The sequence below is a fragment of the Rattus norvegicus genome, chromosome 4 (genome assembly GCF_021556685.1).
Source record: "Rattus norvegicus strain SHRSP/BbbUtx chromosome 4, alternate assembly SHRSP_T2T, whole genome shotgun sequence".
Lineage (NCBI taxonomy): Eukaryota > Metazoa > Chordata > Mammalia > Rodentia > Muridae > Rattus > Rattus norvegicus.
In genome coordinates this window covers 88,590,461-88,604,141 of record NC_141537.1, presented here as the reverse complement: position 1 = coordinate 88,604,141, position 13,681 = coordinate 88,590,461, and the positions used below count along the sequence as shown (strand labels likewise).

The following is a 13,681-nucleotide window of genomic DNA, read 5'->3' as shown; positions in this document are numbered from 1 at the left end:
GATTTTGTTCTCAGGAGTCACTGAGAGGAACCTCTGGCTCCTCTCGCCTTCCCTTTACCAGTTTCGTCTGTGTGAGGGAATTCAAAGGTCTTAAATCAAAGTGGCTTCACTTTAAATCATGGAAGTTCTCCTCTGTGTTGACCCTTCTCTTTGTAGACTCAATATTGGTCAGAGTTCACATGGTGATGTCTCCATGGATTCCTTGGACAAGAGGAGAGATGAGTCCCTGCAGTAACAATATTTTTAAAGATGCCTCACAGGCCCCTGGGATCCACTTGGCCTTGGACAGTGAGGGAGAATTACTTTCTACTATACTCCCTCTGAGTATATTAACATAGCCTCCAAGTATGGATATTGAACACACATAAGTAAGGTCAGTTATACCAATCTGATACTTTTACTTTTAACTACAGTGTAATATTTAGATAAAACTTAGGCAAAAACAGAGCATTTAAGTTTTGATCAGACAAACAGTTTTGTTCTTTAATCTGGGCCTTATAGTTATTATGGAAGCCAAGAACTCTATTGATTTAAGCAGTGGTTTCACATCAGTGTACTGAACTTTTACCTTTTACATACCTTATATAACTTTCTCAGAGCCTTTTTACTTGCTTAAACTTTACAGCTTTCTTGTTCAGCTTGGAAAAGTATCTGATAATCTTATGAAACATAATAGCATTAATGCCATGTTAATAAAAGAAGTTGAAGCCACCCACATACATATAAATTAATAGTATCTGTGTACACACTGTTAAACTGTAACTCTATGAAACTGAATAGGAGACTCCCCACTGAGTCCAACGACAACTGGCTGGACCCAAAGCATCTGTCCTCCTCATAAACTTATCTAGTTGTCCAGATGAATCTTATCTATTGCCCCATGCATTGCAAAGAAGACTTGAGAAACTTGCCTTTAGACTCTAAACTTCATAAATTCATGGGGGAGTGGCAGTGAGCACTCATGGTCAAGGGGGATCACAGTATCTGTTACCAAGGGATACATGCCAAAGTGGTGCTGTTAGGATATGACTAAAATAGAACTAAGTTCCCTCCTGTGTAATCCTAATAAACTATTCAAAAATTCATAGTGCACTCACTGAATTGGATTGGGGAAGAGACTGACTGTACTCACGGCTAACATGAAGTATTAAAACAAGGCTATCCTCTACACACTTCCTAGTCACGCAGGATCCCTGTAGCCAAAACAGTATATGTTCCAGCTGCGAGAGCAAACTGCTCTCAGCTTGCATAGCACCTTAGGGGAGGGAAGATAATGGATAGGTAATCGGGTGGAGGAAGGATGGTAATTTTGTCATCCAGGTGGCTTTAGGGTCCTAAGGAGTAGAGAAGAATGGCACTGGGGAGGTCTGGATGGATCTGGTTTGTGTAGGAGTTCCTGTAGATAAATTACTGGTCCCCCCCAACCACTATCCCCAGTATGTAATGGCTGAATTAATATGTAATCAACTGCATTGTATCTAAAGCCTTAGACCTAGTCAGGTGCTCCTCCCACCCAATACCGTTTCTTACCCTCTAATCCTACCTGATCTTTAACAAAGCATTAATAATTCTAAGGATAATCTCTATTTTGTTGTGCTTTTTTGTAACTGTTTTAAATAAATCAATTTGTACTGTAAAAAAATTGCTTTTTGTCAGGGTAGTGAAGTAAATGAATGACTATTTCTATGTAAACACATAACAATAGAAAAGTACAAGTAATATTAAGAAAAAAAGCTGCTGCTGTTTTGAAATCTGGAGTGCTAGAAACCTGTGTGTTTATAACTTATTGGAAAGGACACTAGTTTTTTTTAAACTCACTATTCTATTCTGGGTCTCATGCAAATTACCCTGTGGAATCTGAAGGTAACAGTGTAAGAGATGATGAAAGGCATGCTTCTGGCTGGTTGTCAAGCAACCAAAGGCAGAAGTTACTGGCATACACTCCCTTATTTTGTACATAGAGTGGGTGTAGGTGTTTAACTGTGTTTCTATTGGTTACATTCTCTTCCAATAGCAGAAAAGAAAGTGTTATTTTCCCAACTAATTAGCATATTCTGGGAAAGAAACCAACTATGTTTCATTCTCTGCTGGTGTCAAATGTAGACTTAAACCCCAAGGTTTTTCAGGACGCTGGTTTCAAAGGGACGACAGGAAAAGTTTTTTAAAGTTTAAACAAATGAATAACACCAAATGTTGTATATGTTCTGCTATGAGAAGTATTCAAGTTCCCTCCCTCCCTCTTTCCCTCCTTCCCTCTGTGTTTGGAGTAGCCTACTCTGTTCTTAAAATTCAGATTTTTGCCTCAAGCCCCTCTTTCCATCCATTTTCTGGAATTACAGGTATATTCTGTAAAGGTGGCAAGAGATCTATTTCCTGAAGGTACCTTAATATGAAGAAAATTAGGGTCCTCAGGCATACTTCTGTGGTGAAACTAGACAACACTTAGCTGAACCCAAAGGGCAATAGCATGGTTGCTCCCTGCCTCTGTCTACCTTGGAATGGCAATATAGGAAGACACAGGGAACTGTAACCTGGGAGGAAGACAGAGTTCTAAGGAGAGTAGAAGGAAGGAGACAAAATGGTTACCAGCTTATCATCACTGGAAACGTATCTTAAAATGAATTTCAGGGTAAGTAGCAAAGAAATGTATCTCTTTTCTGGGAGTGAGTGACATATTTCCTCTTTCTCTGTCATTTCTTTCAGTGGTTTCCCCCTCTCCTACCAACAATTAATCCTGGACTCACTGACATAGTTTTCATCTGACAACATTGCCTTACAAAACTTCACCAAGTCTCCTTTGCCAAAAGGGAAAAAAAAGTAATTCTCAACTACTAAGGCTAGTACCACCGCCAGGACCAGGAGATTCCACTGCTCATTTCCCCTTAAACAAGAAGACAAAAATCCACAGAAGAAATGGGGCTTTTGTGTGTACTGCTGTGGATCAAACCGGAGGCCTTATGCAGGCGAGATGTGTCCACTGAGTCATGTACACCTCTAAACAGAGATGCAGATTTTTGTTCAAGTCCTGCCCTGAGGAAATTCAAGAATTTTTGAAATGTCTACTCCATTTTTTTTCAAACCTTTTCATGGGCAGATCTTGGCACTCACCAGTCTTTGGTCCCACTACTTCTCTATAATGGTTCCTTTCTCAATTCAAAACTCTTTCTCTCCAAACCTGCCAGGAAGTTCTTTCCTCTTTGTTACCTTTCTAGGAAACAATCCATATTTTCTGCTTAGGTTCTCCCCACCCCATCATAAGGAAAGGATTAAAGTGAAGGTTGTTATTCTGTTACTGTTTGCTTGTGCTTTTAAAAAGGAACCAGGATAAAGAGTATTGTTGTTTACTACAAACAGAAATAACAGTTGCTAATTGTCTTAGTTGAGTTTCTCAGGGGAAATGAAAAGAGATTAAAGGATTATTAGGAGACATATCAATAAACTTAACACCTAGGAGGCTGAATTAAAACCTCAAACTTGAGACCTTATCTCAAACATGGGAAAGGGATTAATGATTAACAGGGTTGGTTATTACAAACTCTATAGAGAAGACTAGTATCCATCTGGGCATGTTCAAGCTCCTAGGGGCTCCATCCTTAGGAAAAGTCCATAGTTTCCCTCCTATAGAAGCTCAACTGTCCCTGGTTCCTCAGTTAGGGGTGGGCACTCATCTTCCTCCCCCTCCCCCTCTATTCTAGAGTGTTGGCTGCTCGATCTTGTGCAGAACTTTCCAGGCAGCCACAGTTGTTGTGAGTTCCTATAGGCAGTGGTCTTGTCATATCTAGAAAATGTTGTTTCCCTCTAGTTCTCCCTGACCTCTGGGTTTTATAATATCTACACCCTCTCTTTTGAGATAGTGCCTGAACCTTGGCTTGGTAGGTTATAGAAGTGTTCCATTTTGGACTGAGCATCTAATAGACACCTATTCTCTGCATTTTGGTCAGTTATGAGTTTCTGCATTAACCTGTCTACTGCACAAGAAGATTCTCTAGTAAGATAACAACAAAAAGGCTGTATGAAGTATGGCAATATGAGTTTAGAGAAGACTTTGATACTATGTGATTTTAGCAAAATAATGATAGTAGCTTCCACCCGTGGGAACTTGGAAGATCCCCAATCATGGATTTTGGCCAGGTTTATAGTAATAGACATATATTTCCTCTTAAGGAATGGTCCTTAAGTCCAATAAGAAAGTGACTGGTTACTTCCATAACATTTGTGCTACTTTACTGCACCCATGGGCATATATCTAGCCACAGTAATCATTATGAAGGGCCAGGTGACCTTAGTCAAAAGGGAACAGAAAATATCCCTTTAAAACAATGCCCTGTAATACCCAGGAGTGTTTAGATGAGAGCCATTTTTCATCTTTCTGTTATTGTCTTTGTGGTGGTTTGAATAGATATGGCCCTGATAGACTTGTGTGTTTGAATGCTTGTCCAATAAGGAGTGGCCTTACTGGAGTAGGTGTGGTCTTGTTGGAGGAAGCGTGTCACTTTAGAGGTGGGCTTTGAAGTCCTACATGCTCACACTAGGCCTAGTACGTCAGTCACTTCCTGCTGCCTGCCCATCTGGATGCAGAACTCTCGGGTCCTTTTCCAGCCCATACCTGCCTGCATGCCACTGGTGATGTTTCCGACCATAATGAGAAGAACTACACCTCAGAACTGTGAGCCAGTCTCAATTAATGTTTTCCTTTATCAGAGTTGTGGTGGTTGTGGTGTCTCCTCTGAGCAATAAAACCATAACTAAAACAATCAGTATGGTTCTGGGCTTCACAGAAGAAATCCTCTGTCTCCTCTACAGTTTCAGAACTGTTTTAGAGAAACAGCGGAAAGATGCTCTGCCAGCACCTTCCTCTTCCGCTTGCTGGAAGACTGCAGTCACCCTAGCAGGTTCTGCCGCTGTCCAAGCCGGCCTCCTCTCAACTCTTCTGCCCTGCCTAGGTCCAAAGCACACATCCCAAACCCTACAGTGAACTCCGATAATACCCCAAATCCTCTGTCCGCACTTAAACTTCCAACACCTTAAAGATGGTAGATAGACAAGACATGATGGCATACACTCTTAAACCTCAGCACGTAGAGGGGAGAAGCAGGAGGCGAATTATAAAAGAAAGCATTTGATTAAGGCCTTACAGGTTCAGAGGGCCAGAGTCCATGAATCAGAGCAAAGGCATGTGTCTTAGGGTTTTACTGCTGTGAACAGACACCATGACCAAGGGAACTCTTAGAAGGACAACTTTAATTGGGGCTGGCTTACAGGTTGAGAGGGTCAGTCCATTATCACCAATTTTGGAACAAGGCAGCATCCAGTCAGGTGTGGTTCAGGAGGAGCTGAGAGTCATACATCTGAAGGCTGCTAGCAGAATACTCACTTCCAGGCAGCTAGGCTGAGGGTATTAAGCCCATGCCCAGAGTGACCCACCTACACCAACAAGGCCACACCTCCTAATAGTGCTAATCCCTGGGCCAAGCGTATATAAACCATCACAGCATGGTTGCAGCAGTAGCTGAGGGTTTACATCTTGATCTTCTAAAAGGAGGCCAGGAGCAAGCGAGCCCTGGGAATGACACCAGTGTTTAGAAAACACAAAGCTTGCCCCCATTAGCACATTTCTTGTAATAAAATCATACTCCTATCCAAATAGGTTCACCAAATAGGGACCAACTATTCAAACATGAGCACAGAGAACCATTTCATTCAAACCACCATGATATATATGAATAAATATATGGATATAGCATGTGTGTATATGATTTCAAGGATAATCACTTTTCTTTTTTTTTTTCTTTCTTTTTTTTTTTTATTAACTTGAGTATTTCTTATATACATTTCTAGTGTTATTCCCTTTCCCGGTTTCCGGGCAAACATCCCCCTCCCCCCTCCCCTTCTTTATGGGTGTTCCCCTCCCAACCCTTCCCCCATTGCCGCCCTCCCCGCCACAGTCTACTTCACTGGGGGTTCAGTCTTAGCAGGACCCAGGGCTTCCCCTTCCACTGGTGCTCTTACTAGGATATTCATTGCTACCTATGAGGTCAGAGTCCAGGGTCAGTCCATGTATAGTCTTTAGGTAGTGGCTTAGTCCCTGGAAGCTCTGGTTGCTTGGCATTGTTGTTCATATGGGGTCTCGAGCCCCTTCAAGCTCTTCCAGTTCTTTCTCTGATTCCTTCAACAGGGGTCCTATCCTCAGTTCAGTGGTTTGCTGCTGGCATTCGCCTCTGTATTTGCTGTATTCTGGCTGTGTCTCTCAGGAGCGATCTACATCCGGCTCCTGTCAGTCTGCACTTCTTTGCTTCATCCATCTTGTCTAATTGGGTGGCTGTATATGTATGGGCCACATGTGGGGCAGGCTCTGAATGGGTGTTCCTTCAGTCTCTGTTTTAATCTTTGCCTCTCCCTTCCCTGCCAAGGGTATTCTTTTTCCTCATTTAAAGAAGGAGTGAAGCATTCACATTTTGATCATCCATCTTGAGTTTCGTTTGTTCTAGGGATCTAGGGTAATTCAAGCATTTGGGCTAATAGCCACTTATCAATGAGTGCATACCATGTATGTCTTTCTGTGATTGGGTTAGCTCACTCAGGATGATATTTTCCAGTTCTAACCATTTGCCTACGAATTTCATAAACTCGTTGTTTTTGATAGCTGAGTAATATTCCATTGTGTAGATGTACCACATTTTCTGTATCCATTCCTCTGTTGAAGGGCAGGATGATCACTTTTCATTGAATAGCCAATTAGATAATTATCCCTGGGAGATGCGAATCTCCCTGTCTCAGTCGTCATTAGTTGCCTGTTGTTCTTTGTCTAGGGGTAGAGCCCTGTGACATTTTCCCTTTCCTTGTAACAAGTCTATTGACATTATAATTGGTCAGGTCTTGTTTAGGGCAGCCTAAACAAACAAGAGGTGTTATGGGGTTTACTTCCTTGTCAATTTTAGGAGATATAATTTCACAGCAAACCTCTTAGTCATCTGGCTTTTGCTAACTTTCCACCCCCTCTGCTGTGATGTTCTCTGAGCCATAGATTCAGGAGTTGTGGTGTTGATCCATCCATTGCGGCTGGGCTCCACATAATTTGGTGATCTCTGCCTTATGACCTATTGTTGCAGTGGTTTCAATGAGAATAGTCCTCATAGGCTTATGTATTTAAGTATTTTGTCCCTACTGGGTGGAACTTCTTTCGAGAAGATTAGAAGATATAGCCTTCTTGGAGGAGTTAGGTAAGCTTTGGGTCCATGCTAGGCTCAGTCTGTCTGTCTGTCTGTCTGTCTGTCTGTCTGTCTGTCTCTCTCTCTCTCTCTCTCTCTCTCTCTCTCTCTCTCTCTCTCTCCCCGCCTCCAACTTGTGGATCAGTATGTTAGCTAGGGCTCCAGAGCCATGTCTGCCTTCCTGTTGCCATGGTCCCTATTGTGATAGCCATGGTCTCACACTCTGAAACTACAAGAAAGCTCAGAGTTAAATACTTTCTTTTAGAAGGTGCCTTACTTGCGGTGTCTCTTCAAAGCAATAGAGAATGTTTTTCACAGTCTCTGTTTGCTATAGAGAGAAACTTCTTTGATGAAGGGTGAGACATACTCATTGTTGGGTATAAGGTCAAGTCTTAGAATGCAACCAGGAATTATATTAATCTAATAAAGTGATAATAATAGTCTCTCTTTTTATTGGGTATTTTATTTATTTACATTTCAAATATTATACCCTTTCCTGGCTTCCCCTCAGCAAACACCCCTTCCTTCCCCTTCTACGTCTATGACTGTGTTCCCCCATCCACCTACCCACTCCTGCCTCTCTGCCCTAGCATTCCCCTACTCTGGGGCACCAAGAGTAAGCTCTCTTTTAACTCTTCTAACTCACCAGCCTCCTCAGGAAGTTGCTAGGTTTTTCCTTTCTTTTTAATTTATTTATTTATTCTTCTCTCATATATTACATTCCAGCCACAGTTTTCCTTTCTCCTCCCCTCCCAGTTTCTCTTCCCTCTCTCCCCATCTACTCTACCTATTTTTCTTTCAAAAAAGATCAGGCCTCTCAGGAATATCAACCAAATGTGGTATATCAAGTTGCAGGAAGACTAGGCACTTCCCCTCATATTAAAGCTGGTCAAGGCAACCCAATTGAAGTACAAAGGGACCCCAAAAGTCAGGCGAAAGAATTGAAGATTCACACCCACTATTAGTAGTCCTAGAAGAAGATCAAGGTACACAACCATAACCTAAATGCAAAAGGCCTAGCTTAGACCCATGCAGGATCCCTGGTTGTTGGTTCAGTGTCTGTGAGCACCTATGAGCCCAGGTAGGTTGATTTTTTGGTTTTTCTTGTGGTATCCTTGATCCTACTGGCTCCTACAATCCTCCTTTCCCTCTTCTGTAGGATTCTCCAAGCTCTGAGATGGCTGGATTTTAGTATTAGTCATGATTTCCCTCCTATGGAGTGAGCTTCAGTTTAGTTCAAGAAGTGTTGGTTACTGTCAAGCTCTTAGGACCACCACTGCACTTTAGAAATAGATTTCTATGCTGGTCACCATTGCGGCTCATTGACATCACAGAAAGACAAGGCTGTTGGTGCTTCCCTCCTTGTCAACCTACACAGTTCTTCTGGGATCTATAAAAGCTAATCCTCAGCTGGGTATGGTGGCACTTACATGTCATCCCAGCCCTTGGAAGGAAAAGGCAGGGATCTGCCTTTGTAAGTTCAAGCCTTGCCCAGACTACAGAGCAAGTTCCAGAATAGCCAGGGTTGTCACACAAAGAATCTCTGTCTCGGAAGGAAAAAAAAAAAAAAAGACAGGCTAATCCTCATGAAGCTTTCAGGCCAGATAAGATAACATTCTATTGTTCCTGTGTCCAAAGTATATGGGATCTTTAGCAATAGGGACTCACCTTTAATCTTTGTGAGGCAACCATATCAATGGCAACTACTTACATTGTTCTGGGAGTCACTTGGACAAACAACTCAAACGGCTCAAACAAATTTCTCAAGTCTGGTACTGGATTTTTGTTAGATTATTCTTTGTCAGCCCCAAGTGGCATAACTTCACCTAAGATGTGCGCGTATGCGCGCGCGCGCGCACACACACACACACACACACACACACTATTATGGTTTATTACTGTGCTTTATATATTGAATGACATGACATATAATTGCTGCTGATAAACCTCAGATCCAAGAAGCCTTCTACAGGTAGAGGCAAGAACCCAATCCTTTTTTTCTGCAGAAGTATTTTAAAAACTAAAATTCTGGGAGCTGAGGAGCTGATTCAGTGGGTAAAACATTTGCTGAGTAAGCATGAGAACTTGGCTTCAAATGCCAAATTCCTGTGTAAAAAGCTGAGTGTGGCTACATACCTGTAAAGTCAGCACGATGGAGGACAGAGACAGGGAGATTAGAGGGGTTTGTTAGTTAGTCATTCTAGCTCTAAATTGTGTGAGAACAAGGCAGAGAGTACTCAAAAGAACAAGGCAAAGACTGATGTGGCAGGTCACCTGATGTCTTCCTCTGATTCACTCACACATGCACACTCAAGCTTGTAGCACACACTTACATCCCCATGCACACACAGGTGCACACACACACACACACACACGCACAGACAAACACAGACACATACACACTCACAGACACACACACATACACACACATACACACAGACACAGACACACACACACACACACACACACACACACACACACACACACACACACAATTCCTGCAGGCATCCGAATTTCCTTATTCCAACACTGCTCTTTTCAGTCAGTTTTCAAAGTCTTGACTTCTGTAATTTTTTTCTCACCTGCCCCATTATTCTTCTGTTCCTATTTAAATGCAAAGGCAGGTTTTGAATGGCATTAACAGATATTGCATTTTTGTGTTCTTTCTGCTTTCCCCTCACATGGCAAATTTTTTCACTCGGTTACCTTGAGTAATTATTAGTGGAGTCACCACTGTGCTAGATTTTGACAGGGCCTTGGAAACACTGAAACTTTAGGAACAGTTTCTGCTGCTGATATTTCACTGTGTTAGCAATCTCTATGCACACATTTATGTTGTGACTGCAAACTTCTTAAAGCTTCCCATGGGCTAAAACAGTGTGTACATTGTTCATTACGTGAGTTTTAAACTGGCTTGAAAAATTCGTCTGGAGCCTCTGTTTTCTCTTCTGCCTTGTCTATATCCTGAGTTGTGGTTACTACACAAGTTCCATTTTTGACATTTAATCTCTCTAAGCACAAAATTATAATTAAGATTTTCATTGGCATGAACTTCAACTTTTAAAAACAGGCAAATCTTCATTTCATAAAATAGAATAAATATTGAGTGAACCAAATCGACCAGGTTGTTTTGCAGACAGGTAAAGGCTGAGAAAAAAAAGAAACAAAGAACAAAGAGCTAATTGACCAAAGTTACTTTCCTTGTAAAATGTGGAGACAGAAAAGAGGGACAGAACAATAGACAAATAACTGAGCTTACATCAGGTTGTCCTGTAAGGACTAAGTCAGACTGAACTTCTTTATCATGTCAACTAAAACCGATTCCCACTCTTTCTGTGCTGTCACTCCATAAGGAGGAAGCCATGCTCAGCTCGAGCGCCAAGATTGTGAAGCCCAATGGCGAGAAGCAGGATGAGCTTGAGTCTGGCATTTCTCAGGCACTGCTCCAATTGGAGATGAACTCAGATCTCAGGGTGCAGCTGTGGGAACTCAACATCACTGCGGCCAAGGAAATGGAAGTTGGTGGTGGTCAGAAAGCTATCATAATTTTTGTACTGCTTCCTCGGCTGAAATCTTTCCAGAAAATCCAAGTCGGGCTAGTTCGTGAATTGGAGAAGAAGTTCAGTATGAAGCATGTAGTCTTCATTGCTCAGAGGAGGATTCTGCCCGAGTCAACACGGAAAAAAACCGTATGGAAAATAAGCAAAAGCGCCACAGAAGCCGCAACCCAACGCCATCCTTGAGGGCGTGGTCTTCCCAAGTGAAATTGTAAGAAGACCCGTGTGAAACTGAATCAAAGCACAGCACTACAACATTGAGCACAAGGCTGAAACTTTTTCTGGTGTGTACAAGACGCTCACAGGTAAGGATGTTAATTTTGAATTCCCAGAGTTTCAGTTGTAAAGCAAATGACTGAATAAAGTGTCACTCATAGCAAACGAAACAAAACAAAACAAAACACCCCAACTGATTCCCACGGGAAAGTTGTTCTGAGATTCTGATGACAACTTGACGTCAATTTTACAGCATGCTCCACTAGCCTGGGTGTCTGCATTGTGATTTTTTTTTTACTATTAGACCCCAAACAATGGCATAGTATCACAGCCAAGTTAGGAAAGATTGCTCAACAAAGTAGAGCTGGATTTTTGTATTCTTGCTTCTCCATCTGTGGATAGAAAATATTAAGAAAAAATATGTTTGTACCGAAGATGTAAAGGTCTCTCTTTTTAAAAATAAAACATCATTGCCAAATCAACATATTATAAAAAAATCAAGGACATTTATTTACATGGTATTTGGTGTCACAAACAATTGAGGTGGTTTACCGCATATGAAAAATACATAGTTATATACATTGTATATAAAGGATCTGAACATTCACAGAACTCGGTATTTTGGGGGGATATTGTCTTTGTAAATCATGTCTCTGAAAAGGGACTTACATTCATATATAAGTATATGTAAATTATATCTATTTATATTTTAAAAGTCTTTTCATCTCAACAATTAAACTCCAAATATCCAATTTAGAAATGAATAAAGGTTCTGAATAATTCTTCAGATTGAGATAAAGAATTTCCAACAAACATATAAAAAGATACTCAATAGCATTGGCATTAGACAAATGCAAATACAATTCTACACTAATGCCTATTAGAATGACTACAATAATAACACAGCAAAGTTGGCTGGGGGAGAGCAGTAGAAACGCCAAGGGAAATGGTACTTACCTCAAGTACTTTGTACCACAGGGCCAGAGCAGGATGGTGTGGAGTGTAGAGGCCTTAGCAAATTACCATAAAAAAGATTTCCTCATGTAGCAGAACTGCCTAGAACCTGTGGCTGCACTCCCCCCTTCCCCTGCATCAGCAAGCAGAGCCTGCTAGAGCCAGTCTCAGAGCATCTCTTTTCTACTACTACACTAGATAAGTGGACCAAAGACCTCAATATAAAACCAAATACACCGAACCTGACAGAAAAGAAAGTGGGAAATAGCCTTGAATGCTTTGACACAGGAGACAACTTTCTGAACAGAACACCAATAGCACAGTTACTATGATTGACAGTTAATAAATGGGAACTCATGAAACTGAAAAACTCCTATAAGGCAGACACTCTTAATCAAACAAAGAAATGGCCTGCAGATTTTATTTTTACAAAACTCAATAGAGATCTACTATCCAAAATCCATAAAGAACTCAAGAAAATAGATATTTAAAAAAAAAAACCAAAACAATCCATTAAAGCAGGGAGTACAGATCTAAACAAAGAATTCTTGATAGAGGGATCTGAAATGGCTGGGAAACACTTAACGAACTTTTCAACATCCTTAGCCATCTGGGAAAAGCAAACCAAAACATTTGTCAGCATGGATAAAAATCATTACACAAGTAACAGCGCATGCTGGTAAAGACATAGAGCGAGAGAAAGTTGGAGGGGCCTCCATCGCTAATGGGAGCACAGACTATTACAGCCACTACAGAAATCAATATCATGATTCCGTAGAAAATTGGGAATCAATCTACCTCAAGACTCAGCTATACCACTATTAGGCATATAACCAAAGAATACTCCATCCTATTACAAGGAAACTTGCGAAATTATGTTTATATGGCTTTATTCATAATAGCTAGAAACTGGAAACAACTTAGACATCCCGCAGAAGAAGCGTGCAATAAAAAGAAGTAGTATATTGCTCTTTATTTCGTGTCAAAAAATAATATCGTGAAATTTTCAGGCAAATAGATAGAACTAGAAAAAAATCAGGCGGAACGAGGCAACCCAGACCCAGAAAGACAAATATGGCATGTATTCACTTATAAGTGAATATTGGCTGTTAAATAAATGATAATCTATTTACAGTCCACAAATCCAGAGAGGTTAGGGGACAAAAGGAGGTCTCTTGGGGGGGAGTCATGAATGGGGAAATAGAATAAACTTCGTGGGTAGACTTGGAGCAGGTGGGTGGGAGCAAGAGGGATCAGGTAGGGGTGGAAGGGATGGAGCAGGAGAGTGTGGAGAGACAGCTGGAATCGGGGAGCATTGGAGCAGGGTGGAAATCTAGTGCAGTGGAAACGTCCCTGGAATCTACGAGGGTGCCCCTAGTGAAGACTCCTAGTAATGGGGGTAAGGAGTCTGAACTGGTCATCTTTAGCCAGGCAAGGCTTCTAGTGGTGAGACTGGGTTGCATTCAATTGAGTTCTTGGGCAAGGGGTTCCTGTTGAGATCCCTAAACAAACTAGCCAACACTAGAACAGGAAGTCGTTCTCTGGAAACTGACATCTGGGCCCCGTTGCTGAGGACAACATCCACACAGCTAACTGGATGTAGAAAGGCTGACTGGTGTCTTCATGGAGGATCCATCCCTATGGTCTAGTATTTTTGATGCAAGAAGATACTCTGTAGGCTACGGAAAGAGAAACCTGGACCCAAGTCCAGCCACAAAACCCTTCACCTCCAATCTGTCCTGCCTA

The 13,681-nt window shown here is 41.5% G+C and overlaps 1 pseudogene across 1 annotated transcript; it reads left to right on the top strand.

Moving 5' to 3' along the window:
• The first annotated feature begins 2,241 nt into the window (after positions 1-2,241).
• Positions 2,242-11,478, top strand: Rps7-ps20 (ribosomal protein S7, pseudogene 20; annotated as a pseudogene). The gene is made up of 2 exons (NR_073161.1): positions 2,242-2,629; positions 10,562-11,478. The product of NR_073161.1 is annotated as a ribosomal protein S7, pseudogene 20 (transcript).
• Positions 11,479-13,681: the final 2,203 nt, after the last annotated feature.